An 11484-nucleotide genomic window follows, 5' to 3' on the forward strand; every position below is an offset into this window, starting at 1 on the left:
GAAGATCGTCATGGCACACTCTTGGCTGATCATGAGAAACTTTCCTATGAATTTCTTCAAAGGAAACTTGATCTCGAGAAGTTGAAGATGTCTCATGATGATCTTCGAATGGAAAACGATTCATTCCTTGCTCAACAGATTAGTGCCGCTCAGGTTGAATTCACTCCACCATGTCTCAAATGCATCGAGCGTGAAACTACCAATTCTTCACCAGAATCATCAAATGCTTCTATCACTACAAATTCTTCAACTCCTCCTGAGGTATCAAATTCCTCATTTGAGGAAAGCACAAATGCTACTGACGAAAATGCAGGGCTGAAGGAATTGTATGTGACAAGCATATACAAAAGTCTCAAAGGGCATCAAACCCTTTGCGATGTGCTCAAAAAGCAGATCTTGAACAGGAACCCAAGGAAAAAAGGAATTGCCTTCGAGAGGAAATCGAATGTTCGAGGATGATACGTCTCCGTCGTATCTACTTTTCCGAACTCTTTTGCCCTTGTTTTGGACTCTAACTTGCATGATTTGAATGGAACTAACCCGGACTGACGCTATTTTCAGCAGAATTGCCATGGTGTTGTTTTCGTGCAGAAATGAAAGTTCTCGGAACGTCCTGAAAATTTACGGAGATTTTTTCTGGAATAAAAGAAAAATACCTGCGCAAAGATCCACGTGAGGGGGTGTGCCAGTGGGCCACAAGCCCACACGGCGCGGCCACCCCCCTAGGTCGCGCCATGCAGGCTTGTGGGGCCCACGTGGCACCACCGCCCCCAATCTCAGTCCTATATCTTCCGTTTCGCCTGGAAAAAATCAAAGAGAAGGATTCATCGCGTTTTACGATACGGAGGTGCCGTCACCCCCTATTCTTCATCAGGAGGGCACATCTGGAGTCCGTTTTGGGCTCCGGAGAGGGGAAATCGTCGCCATCGTCATCATCAACCTTCCTCCATCGACAATTCCATGATGCTCTTCGTCGTTCGTGAGTAATCTCATCGTAGGCTTGCTGGACGGTGATGAGTTGGATGAGATCTATTATGTAATCGAGTTAGTTCTTGACGGGGATTGATCCCTAGTATCCACTATGTTCTAGATTGATGTTGCTACTACTTGGCTATGCTTAATGCTTGTCACTAGGGCCCGAGTGCCATGATTTCAGATCTGAACCTATTTTGTTGTCGCCAATATATGTGTGTTTTAGATCCTATCTTGCAAGCTGTAGTCACCTACTATGTGTTATGACCCGGCAACCCCGGAGTGACAATAGCCGGAACCACTCCCGGAGATGACCATAGTATGAGGAGTTCATGTATTCACCGTGTGTTAATGAGTTGGTCCGGTTCTTTATTAAAAGGAGAACCTTAATATCCCGTAGTTTCCATTAGGACCCCGCTGCCACGGGAGGGATGGGAAATAGATGTCATGCAAGTTCTTTTCCCTAAGCACGTATGACTACATACGGAATACATGCTTACATTAGATCGATGAACGGGAGCTAGTCACATATCTCTCCGTGTTATAGCTGTTACATGATGAATCACATCCGTCACACTCATCCATCACTGATCCACTGCCTACGAGTCTTTTACTACTGGTCCTCGCTACGTTACTTTGCCTAGGCTTGTCCCTTGCTACAAGAGGGATTAGGCCACTTTGCTACTGTCACTTTGTTGCTGTCACTTTGCTGCTACTGTTGCTACTGTTGTTACTTGTTACTTTGTTGCTGCTGCTACTACTGTTCCTTGCTACTCTGTTGTTACTTGTTGCAAGACTCTGTTGGCGCTAACATCTCGTCAACAAGGCCTTTTCTAGCGCCGTTGCCGGGGATTGCCAAAGCTTTTTCTCGTGTCGTTGCTATCGTACTACCTTGCTACTCATACTTTCCTTGCAGACACTAATCTTTCAGGTGTGGTTGAATTGACAACTCAGTTGCTAATACTTGAGAATATCCTTTAGCTTCCCCTTGTGAGTGAATCAATAAATTTGGGTTGAATACTCTACCCTCGAAAACTGTTGCGATCCCATACGCTTGTGGGACATCAAGGCTTTTTCTGGCGCCGTTGCTGGGGAGGCACAGCTATATTCTCTGAGTCACTTGGGATTGACGTCTGCTGATCACTATGAGGAATCCGAAAGATCCAAGAACTAAAATCCTACCTTCCACTACGAGGAGAGGTAAGGAACTGCCATCTAGCTCTGCACTTGATTCACCTTCAGTTCTGAGTAAGTTTGCGACTTCGCCTCCTGCTAGAAATCTTGATATGTCGCGTGTGCTTGATGATGCTACTTCTGCTGCCCATGATGCTATGCTTGATACTATGCCTGATGATGCTATGCTTGATACTATGCCTTATGATGCTATGCTTGACACTATGCCTGCTATGCCTGATACTGCTTTGCCACTTGGTGCCCTTGATGCACATATTGCTAGAGTTGCTGCTAGATGTGATGATACTTCTGAAACTGCTGATACTATTGAAGTAGAACCTGCTACTATGCCTGAATTGCCTATTATGCCTGATACGCGCTATGTTATGGAGGGAGAGATAGCTGAGGATTTTCTTGCGTGTAAGGATAGCTATGATGTTGAGAAACTTCTGCGCAAGTGGAAAGAAAAATCTCTGAACGCTAGGATGAAATACGACCCGAAGTTTGCCACTTCGCCTATCTTTGTGACTGATAAGGATTATGAATTCTCTGTCGACCCTAAGTTAATCACTCTGCTCGAGTCTGATCCTTTTCACGGTTATGAATCTGAAACGGTTGTATCCCATCTTACCAAACTGCGCGATATAGCCACCCTATTCACTAGTGAGGAAAAGATCCGTCACTACTACATGCTCAAGTTGTTTCCTTTCTCGCTAAAGGATGGTGCTAAGACCTGGTTCACTTCTCTTGCTCCTGGTTGTGTGCGTAGCCCCCAGGATATGGTCTACTACTTCTCTGAAAAATATTTCCCTGCCCATAAGAAGCAAGCTGCCTTGCAGGAAATATACAACTTTGCTCAATCTGAAGAAGAGAGTCTCCCACAAGCTTGGGGGAGGCTCATCCATCTACTGAAGGCTTTGCCTGATCACCCTCTTGAGAAGAATGAAATACTTGATATCTTCTATAATGGACATACTGATGCTTCCAAAGACCACTTAGATAGTTGTGCCGGTAGTGTTTTTAGGGAACGAACCGTAGAACAAGTTGAGATTCTGTTGAATAACATCTTGTGGAATGAGAATGCTTGGACTGTTCCCGAACCACCTCCTAAGCCAACTCTAAAGAAAAGAGGTGTTCTATTCCTCAGTCCTGAAGATATGCAAGAAGCCAAGAAATCTATGCGAGAGAAAGGCATTAAATCTAAAGATGTCAAAAATCTACCACCTATCGAAGAGATCCATGGTCTCGATAACCCGATACAGGTAGTAGAAGTAAATTCTCTGCGTAGGTTTGATGAGAGTGATATTCCTTTTGATAAACCTGCTAGCTTATGCTTTGATGAATTTGATAACTTCTTTGCCAAACAACAGAGTTTCAATGATTATGTTAGCACACTATTGGAACAGAATGCTCGTATGCTTAGTCATTTAAGTGCTTGTGTGGACAGAAATGTAATGATCTTAAACTTCTGAGTAAACATGCCTCTATGGTTACTACTCAGGTAGAACAGGTACTTAAAGCTCAGAATGACTTGCTCAACAAGTTGAATGACAATTCCGTCAGAGTCGTCACTAGAGGCGGTAGAATGAGCTAGGAACCACTGTATCCTGAGGGTCATCCGAAGAGAGTTGAACAAGAGTCTCAAGGAGTTAGCACTGATGCACCTAGTCATCCTAGAAAGAAGAAGAAAGATGATAGGAACCTGCACGCTAGCAACCCTGTTGCTGCTACACCTGAGAGTCCAAACGATGCCTCTATCACTGATGCTGAAACACAATCTGGTGATGAACATGAGCCTAATGATAATATCAATAGTGATGTTCATGAAGATGCTCAGCCTAGCAATGAAAAGGATGTGGAGATTGAACCTAGTGTTGATCTTGATAACCCACAGCCTAAGACTAAGAGATACGATAAGAATGACTTCGCTGCTAGGAAGCAAGGTAAAGAAAGGGAGCCATGGGTTCAGAAACCTATGCCCTTTCCTCCCAAACCATCCAAGAAAAAGGATGATGAGGATTTTGAGCGCTTCGTTGAAATGATCAGACCTGTCTTTCTGCAGATGTGTTTGACAGATATGCTCAAAATGTCTCCGTATGCTAAGTACATGAAAGATATTGTGACTAATAAGAGGAGGATACCTGATCTTGAGATCTCCGCCATGCTTGCCAATTACACTTTCAAGGGTGGAACTCCGAAGAAACTAGGTGATCCCGGTGTGCCCACTATACCTTGCTCCATTAAAGGCAACTACGTTAGAACTGCGTTATGCGACCTTGGAGCCGGTGTTAGTGTTATGCCTCTCTCTCTTTATCGTAGACTTGAACTGGATAAATTGACACCCACTGAAATCTTTCTGCAAATGGCCGACAAATCAACTGCTTTCCCTATCGGCATTTCCAAGGATGTGCCTGTTGTGGTTGCTAATACCACTATCTTAACAGACTTTGTTATCTTGGATATTCCTGAGGACGATGCCATGGCTGTCATCCTCGGAAGACCCTTTTTAAACACTGCAGGGGCTGTTATAGATTGCAACAAAGGCAATGTCACTTTCCATGTCAACGGTAATGAGCATACGGTGCACTTTCCGAAGGTACAATATCGAGTACATTGCATCAATGCTCTCGAAAAAGCTTCATCGATTCTTATTGGGAGCTTTGAATGCCCTATTCCTCGTGTCAAGATGAAGTATGATTTGCTTGTTGGGGAGATACAAATCCCCATTGAGGTGACCTAGTGACTATTCGAAAATTCTCCGTCCTCTTTTGCGATTCGAGAAAGTTTTGTCGAGGGGATTTGATCAACCCCATTGACGGATTTCTTTCGAATACTGATGTTTGATGTGTATCCCTTGCAATGGCGCCAGAAATAGTTGTCTCGATGGCTCCAGCAATCCTTCAGCTACGGCTACGCCTTAAGGGACTTCCTAGGCAAGTATGCAAAGGATTTCCCCCGTGGCCTTGGAGCCTTGCGTTGGTGTTCCCTCAAAGCGGAAAGGATGATGTAGCACAACGACGGTAAGTATTTCCCTCAGTTTGAGAACCAAGGTATCAATCCGGCGGAAGAGTATCTCAAGATCCTGCACAAACACGAAGCTTGCACCCAACGCTATGAAGGGGTTGTCAATCCCTTATAGATTGTTTGCCAAGTGGGAACTGAAAGCAACAAAGTAACAAAGCAAAGTAAAAGCAGAGATGTAAACGATGGATGTGAATAGACCCGGGGGCCGTAGTGTTTACTAGTGGATTCTCTCATGCAAGCAAGTAGACGGTGGGTGAACAAATTACTGTCGAGCAATTGATAGAACTGTGCAGAGTCATGACAATATCTATGCAATGATTATTTCTATAGGCATCACGTCCGAAACAAGTAGACCGATACTTTCAGCATCTACTACTATTACTCCACACGTCGATCGCTATCCAGCATGCATCTGGTGTATTAAGTCCATAAGAACAGAGTAACGTCTTAAGCAAGATGACATGATGTAGAGGGATAATCTCAAACCGATGATAAAAACCCCATCTTTTTACCCTTGATGGCAACTGCTTGATGTGTGCCTTGCTGCCCCTACTGTCACTGGGAAAGGTCACCACATGGCAGAAGCCAAAACCAAGCACTTCTCCCATTGCAAGAATCATAGATCTAGTTGGCCAAAGAAAACCCAAGACTCGGAGAGACTTACAAGGATATCAAATCATGCATATAAGAAATCAGCAAAGACTCAAATATATATCATAGATAATGTGATCACAAGTCCACAATTCATCGGATCTCGACAAACACACCGCCAAAGAAGATTACATCGGATAGATCTCCATGAAGATCATGGAGAACTTTGTATTGAAGATCCAAGAGAGAGAAGAAGCCATCTAGCTACTAACTATGGAGCCGTAGGTATGAAGTGCACTACTCACGAGTCATTGGAGGGGCGATGATGATGATGAAGAAGCCCTCCAACTCCAAAGTCCCCTCCGGCAGGGCGCCGGGAAGGGTCTCCAGATGAGATCTCGCGGAAACGGAAGCTTGCGGCGGCGGAAAAGTATTTTCGAGGCTCCCCCGATTTTTTGCGGAATATTTGGGAATTTATAGGCCAAAGACCTAGGTCAGGGGGCGGCCACGGAGGCCACAAGCCTGCCCACCGCCGCCTCCCCCCTGGTGGCGGAGTGGGGGCTTGTGGGCTCCCTGGAGCCCACCTGGCTTGGCCCAGAAGCCCCCTGGACTTCTTCCGTTCGGGAAAAAATCATTTCGGGGTTTTTCTTCCGTTTGGACTCCGTTCCAAAATCACATATGAAAAGAGTCAAAAACACGGAAAAACAGGAACTGGCACTTGGCACTGAATTAATAAGTTAGTCCCAAAAAGATATAAAAAGGCACATGAAACATATAAAGAAGACAAGATAACAGCGTGAAACCATCAAAAATTATAGATACGTTTGAGACGTATCAAGCATCCCCAAGCTTAACTCCTGCTCGTCCTCGAGTAGGGAAGTGATAAGAATGAATTTTTGATGCTTTCATGCTACCTAGCATAGGTGTCCTTTGTAATTCCTCTTATGTGACGTGAATGTTCAGATCCATTAGATTCAAAACAATTGTTTGCTATTGACGTGGAAACAATAATAATTCAAGCAAACTAACAGAGTAATCATGAACTTTCAAAATAACAAGGCCAAAAGAAAGTTATCCCTACAAAAGCATATAGTCTGGCCATGCTCTATCATCATTGCACAACGAATTTAAATCATGCACAACCCCGGTATTGGCCAAGTAATTGTTTCACACCTTTACTTTCTCAAACATTTTCAACTCTCACGCAATACATGAGCGTGAGCCATGGTTATAGCACTATAGATGGTGTGGAATGTGGTGGGGGTTGCAAGACAAAAAGGAGAAGATAGTCACATTAACTAGGCATATCAATGAGCTATGGAGATGCTCATCAATAGATATCAATGTGAATGAGTAGGTATTGCCATACAAATGATGCACTAGAGCTACAAGTATGTGAAAGCTCTTAAAGAAAACTAGTGGGTGTGCATCCAACTTGCTTGCTGATGAAGACCTAAGGCAATTTTGAGGAAGCCTATCATTGGAATATACAAGCCAAGTTATATAATGAGAATTTCCCACTAGCTATATGGTGGTGACAAAACGAGAGACTCTCAATCATGAAGATCATGGTGCTCAAAATGCACAAGTGTGGAAAAAGTGGTAGCATTGTCCCTTCTCTCTTTTTCTCTCATATATATTTTTTTTTGGTGGGCTCTTTGGCCTCTTTTTTTATGGGCTTCTTTGGCCTATTTTATTTCCTCACATGGGACAATGCTCCAATAATGATGATCATCACACTTTCAACTCAAAACTTAGAGCAACTATGACTCTACATGGAATGCCTTCGGTAGTGTACCGTGGCAATGATCTAGCATGGCATAGACATCAATGGAAACATCATGCTAGCTATCTTACGATCATGCAAAGGCAATGTAGACATGGTGGCACATATCATGGTGGTAGTTGCAAGGCAATATATCTTGGAATGACTTTGAAAAAGCCATAGTAGGTAGGTATGGTGGCTATTTTGAGGAAGGCCAATGGTGGGTTTTGTGCACCGGCGAAAGTTGCACGGCACTAAGAAGATAGTGATGGTGGAAGGTGAAAGTGCATCTAAACCATGGACTCAACATTAGTCATGAAGAACTCATATACTTCTTGCAAAAGTTTTATTAGTAATCGAAACAAAGCATTCAACGCATACTCCTAGGGGAAGGGTTGGTAGGTATAAACCATCGCGCGATCCCGACCGCCACGCAAAGGATGACAATCAATAGACTAATCATGCTCAGATTTCATCACATAGCGGTTCACCATACGTGCATGCTACCGGAATCACTAACTTCAACACAAGTATTTCTAGATCCACAACACCTTACTAGCATGACTTCAATATTACCATAACCACAACTCAAAACTAATTGAGATGAATCAAACTTCTCTAACTATTCAATGCACATGAAGGTGGAAGTTTTCGTATCCCTTTGGATAACTACCCCTTTTGAGACTACTTTCAAAGCATAGATCAACCACCAAGCCACGCACCGCTGCGCTCTAAAATATATAAGTGAAGCACATAGAGCAAAAGTATCTAGCTCAAAAGATATAAGTGAAGCACATGTGAGCTGAATTGTCTACCGAAAGATATAAGTGAAGCTCGACAAAATCACGGTGTGTGCATGTCTCTCTTTCTAGGTGTGCATCAAGGATGATTGTTACACAACAAAAATAAAAGACTCCTATGATACAAGACGCTCCAAGCAAAAACACATAACATGTGGTGAATAAAAATATAGCCCCAAGTAACGTTACCGATGGATTGAAGACGAGAGAGGGGATGCCTTCCCGGGGCATCCCCAAGCTTAGGCTTTTACAGCATCCTTGAATCTCTTGGGGTGCCTTGGGCATCCCCAAGCTTGAGCTCTTGCCACTCTTTATCTCTTTGTCCATAAGAACTTCACCCAAAACTTGAAAACTTCACAATACGAAACTTAAACAGAAACTCATGATAACATTAGTACAAGAAAGCAAACCAACACTTCCTTAGGTACTGTAGAAAACTTAAATTCTACTTGTGTTGATGTTGGGTTACTGTACTTTCAATCTTCCATGGCTAATACCCCCCGATACTATCCATAGTTTCATCAAAATAAGCAACCAACACAACAAAAAAAGAATTTGTTAACAGCAGACCAGTCTATAGCAATCTGTATGTTTCGTATACCTCTGGTACTTCAAAACTTCTGAACAATTACGACAGTCTGAATAATTTGCGTCGCAATCAGCATTAAAAAGAATCAACTCAAAATCTCTTACAGAAAAAAATGAAAATTATTTTCTTGATGAGAAAGTTTCTGTCTTTTCCAGCGTGACCAAACGATCATCCTCAAGACTAATCATAACGGTTTTGCTTGGCACAAACGCAAAAAGAAACACAAAAAACACAATCATAACAGAATTATGAAAGTGTGAAAAACACAAAACAGAAAGAAAAAGGATAGATTCGTTGGGTTGCCTCCCAACAAGTGCTTTTGTTTAACGCCCTTAGCTAGGCGAAAGTGATGGAATCACGTATAGTCATCTTTGGTGCTCAAACCATAGGTAGCGTGATCATTTATCATCTCAAGATTTTCATCTTTATTAGATGACTCACCACTAGCTCTAGGAACAAAAACAGGCTTGACGGTCTTTTTGAGAGTAAGATTTGGAGTATTTTGCACAGCGGCAAAAGCGGAACCCAAGTTGGTTATGACATCTTCTAATTTGCCAATTCTAGAAGAATCATTAACTATAAGTTCCTTCTCCTTTAAATTTTTCAAAAAGTTTCCCACTTTGGATCCGTACTGAGTAATTTGATTGTGGATCTTTCTATCCAAACCCTCAGTAAGTTCAAATGTGGCAATTTTGTTTTCAATAGCGTCAAGCCTTTGCATCACGTGTTCCAAGGTCAAGATAGTTCCATTAACCATGAGCGGGGTGAGCCTACCAAATTAATGATAGCTCTATAGGAGTCAACAGTATGGCTCCCCAAAAAGTTCCCGCCTACAATAGTATCAAGGATATACCTATTCCAAGGAGAAATTCCAACATAGAAACTGCGAAGGAGGACGGTAGTGGATTGCTTACGAGTAGATCTACTTTGAGCATTGCAAATCCTGTACCAAGCGTCCTTCAAATTTTCTTCCTCATTCTGCCTGAAATTGAGAACTTCATTTTCAGGGGTGTCATTTGGAGTGGTGGGTCTAGCCATTGATGGACTATCTCACGCACAAACGAGCGGGAAGAGAGAATGAAAATGGGCAAAAGGAAACGGCGAAGGAGAAAGGCGAATGAAAACAGCAAATGTGAAGTGGGGGAGAGGAAAACGAGAGGCAACTGGCAACAAAAGTAAATGCAAGAGAAGAGTTTGTGAGACCTACTTGGATAGATCTATATTTCTCCTCCCCGGCAACGGCGCCAGAAATACTTCTGATGTTTGATGTGTATCCCTTGCAATGGCGCCATAAATAGTTGTGTCGCCGGCACTAGGAATCCTTCAGCTATGGCTACGCCTTAAGGGACTTCCTAGGCAAGTATGCAAAGGATTTCCCCCGTGGCCTTGGAGCCTTGTGTTGGTGTTCCCTCGAAGCGGAAAGGGTGATGTAGCACAGCGACGGTAAGTACTTCCCTCAGTTTGAGAACCAAGGTATCAATCCGGTGGAAGAGTATCTCAAGATCCTGCACAAACACAAAGCTTGCACCCAACGCAATGAAGGGGTTGTCAATCCCTTATAGATTGTTTGCCAAGTGAGAACTGAAAGCAACAAAGTAAGAAAGCAAAGTAAAAGCGGAGATGTAAACTATGGATGTGAATAGACCCGGGGGGCGTAGTGTTTACTAGTGGCTTCTCTCATGAAAGCAAGTAGACGGTGGGTGAACAAATTACTGTCGAGCAATTGATAGAACTGTGCAGAGTCGTAACGATATCTATGCAATGATTATTTCCATAGGCATCACGTCCGAAACAAGTAGACTGATACTTTCTGCATCTACTACTATTACTCCACACGTCGACCGCTATCCAGCATGCATCTAGTGTATTAAGTCCATACGAACAGAGTAACGTCTTAAGCAAGATGACATGATGTAGAGGGATAATCTCAAACCAATGATAAAACCCCCATCTTTTTACCCTTGATGGCAACTGCTTGATGTGAGCCTTCCTGCCCCTACTGTCACTGGGAAAGGTCACCACATGGCAGAACCCAAAACCAAGCACTTCTCCCATTGCAAGAATCATAGATCTAGTTGGCCAAACAAAATCATGGAGATTATATCGGATAGATCTCCATGAAGATCATGGAGAACTTTGTATTGAAGATCCAAGAGAGAGAAGAAGCCATCTAGCTACAAACTACGGACCCGTAGGTCTGAAGTGAACTACTCACGAGTCATTGGAGGGGCGATGATGATGATGAAGAAGCCCTCCAACTCCAGAGTCCCCTCCGGCAGGGTGCCGGGAAGGGTCTCCAGATGAGATCTCGCAGAAACAGAAGCTTGCGGCGGCGGAAAAGTATTTTCGAGGCTCCCCCGATTTTTTGCGGAATATTTGGGAATTTATAGGCCAAAGACGTACGTCACGGGGAAGCCAGGGAGGCCACAAGCCTGTCCACCACCGCCTCCCCCTGGTGGCGGAGTGGGGGCTTGTGGGCTCCTGGAGCCCACCTGGCTTGGCCCAAAAGCCCCCTGGACTTCTTCCGTTCGGGAAAAAATCATTTCGGGGTTTTTCTTCCGTTTGGACTC

This window comes from Hordeum vulgare, chromosome 5H (assembly GCF_904849725.1).
Source record: "Hordeum vulgare subsp. vulgare chromosome 5H, MorexV3_pseudomolecules_assembly, whole genome shotgun sequence".
NCBI classification, from domain to species: domain Eukaryota; kingdom Viridiplantae; phylum Streptophyta; class Magnoliopsida; order Poales; family Poaceae; genus Hordeum; species Hordeum vulgare.